The following is a 2,539-nucleotide window of genomic DNA, read 5'->3' as shown; positions in this document are numbered from 1 at the left end:
ACTTAAGAAACATGGGGAACGCAGAGATGACCGCAGGGCAGCAGAAAGGATGGTGCACTTTTTCGCAGTTTAAGTTGGATATTTCTTTACATGCCTGAAACCATTTTTAAAGCTTTTTTGTACTAAAAAATGCAGGCATGTTTCACCAGAGTAGACGTATGGTGATTTGAAATCCAATAAATGAAGGCAACGCGTGGCCTTCCAATAAAAAAATATTTGAAGACTGAAAAAACTGGGTGAGGCAGGCAGCCACCCTTTAGAGGTGAATCAGAGAATTTAGAGCTGGGAGAGTGTGGACAACACCAGGCCCAGTGCTTTCCATTTACACATGATAAAAGCAGGTGAGGGCTTCCCTGGTGGCTCAGTGGTAAAGAGTTCGCCTACCAATGCAGGAGACACGGGTTCAATCCCTGGTCTGGGTAGATCCCACATGCTGAGGAGCAAAGAAGCCTGAGCACCGCAGTTACTGAGTCTGTGCGATAGAGCCCAGGAGCTGCAGCTACTGAGCGCAGGCACCCTAGAGCCCGGGTTCTGCAACCAAAAAAAGCCACCACCATGAGAACCATGGACCACAACTAGAGAGCAATCCCCACGTTCTGCAACTAGAGAAAAGCCCGTGCGGCAAAGAAGACCCAGCACAGCCAAAACTAAATAAATACATTTTAAAAAATAAAATAAAAGCCGTGAGAAGAGGAGTGACTTATCTGGAACCACGCAACAAATGAGCCAGGAACCTCAACTGACTGTGGCTGGCGTGGAGAGAGAGGCATAAACAAGACAAAACAGCAGTCCGTAACAGAGTTCAATTGTCTTTTTTTTTTTTTTTTTTTACTGCATCGAGTCTTAGTTGCAGCATACAAATCTTTTGTTGTGGTGCATGGACTCTCTCCTTGGGCTTCCCTTGTGGCTCGGCTGGTAAAGAATCTGCCTGCAAAGTGGGAGACCTGGATTCGATCCCTGGGTTGGGAAGATCCCCTGGAGAAGGGAAAGGTTACCCACTCCAGTATCCTGACCTAGAGAATTCCATGGACTGTACGGTCCATGGGGTCGCAAAAGTCGGACACGACTGAGCAACTTTCACTATGGACTCTCCAGTTGCAACATGCATGTTCCAGAGGGCATGGGCTCAGTAGTTGCCCCGCTCAGACTCAGTTGCCCCGAGGCATGTGGGATCTTAGTTCCCCGACTAGGGACTGAACCTGTGCCCCCTGCTTTGGAAGGCAAATTCTTAACCACTGGACCACCAGGGAAGTCCTCAACTGTGTCTTTAATAGAATCATGCTAGTCTGCATTCCCTCAAATAAAATCTTCCCGTGCTTTTAGTTCCATTAAATAAGCCTAAATGATCACAAAACAGGGAAATCAATAAACTAAACTCCATGCCTGCTAGCTAAGCAAGATTTCCCTATAGTAACTGGCTGCCTTCATGACAATTCCTTGAACTTACTGCTTTTCCCTCTTGCTTCTGCAGGATCACAGTGAGGCAGGGGCCAGGCCCACTTCTACGGTGACACCTGCTGTCACACCTACAGTCATGAGCACATCAGTGACCTGCAACAAGAAGAGAAGTGGGGTAACGCTCAGTACCAGGGGTCTGACCACAGAAACATAGAACACCAAGAACCTTCAGCTCAGGGAAGACCCATCTGGTCTGGTCCTCTTCAAAGCAACCCCAGCGGGAATAAATACAGCCATGAAAGGGGGCATCCGGAAAATACTGGCAGCCCAGGAGAGAGGGGAGAAAGTGGCCGGCTAGAGGGGAAAGAGTAAGTGGGAGGAGGAGCCGCAGGTATGAAATGCAGGGAAGGGAGGCATCAAAGGAGGGAAACTCAGCGGCCCTGTGGGTGTAATACCCCCAGAGGGCGTGGGTGCCCAGATGATGTAGGTCAGGGCTGACCAACTGGGAGCCTGGAAGCTGGTGTAAAGCAGAGGAAACCGCTCCTGTGACCTCCCACTACCCAGAGTTTGTAGGCAGAAAGCTCGCCTGGATCGTCCTGTGTCTCAGGTGCTCAGCCACCTCCAGGCGCATAGTAGGCTTGTGATTTACCTGCTGAGCAAATGTCTGGACTCTGGGTAGCACTGAGGTTCTGCTTTTATGAAATAATATTATCTCACATGTGTGCTGTTGGGGAGAGGAAATTTCCCTCTCTGTGCCTCTTGCATTATTGTGGCTGAACTAATGATAAAACTAGTGATAAAATGAAAAAACGATGGAAACAGTGACAGACTTTATTTGCTTGGGCTCCAAATCACTGCAGATGGTGACTGCTGCCATGAAATTAAAAGACACTTGCTCCTTGGAAGAAAAGCTATGACCAACCTATACAGCATATTAAAAAGCAAAGACATCACTTTGCCAACAAAGGTCCATCTAGTCAAAGCTATGGTTTTACCAGTAGTCATGTGTGGATGTGAGAGTTGGACTACAAAGAAAGCTGAGCACTGAAGAATTGATGCTTTTGAACTGTGGTGCTGAGAAGACTCTTGAGAGTCCGTTGGACTGCAAAGAGATCAAATCAGTCAATTCTAAAGGAAATCA

Source organism: Cervus elaphus, chromosome 2, assembly GCF_910594005.1.
Source record: "Cervus elaphus chromosome 2, mCerEla1.1, whole genome shotgun sequence".
Taxonomy (NCBI): Eukaryota; Metazoa; Chordata; class Mammalia; order Artiodactyla; family Cervidae; genus Cervus; species Cervus elaphus.
This window is presented reverse-complemented; position numbering follows the sequence as displayed.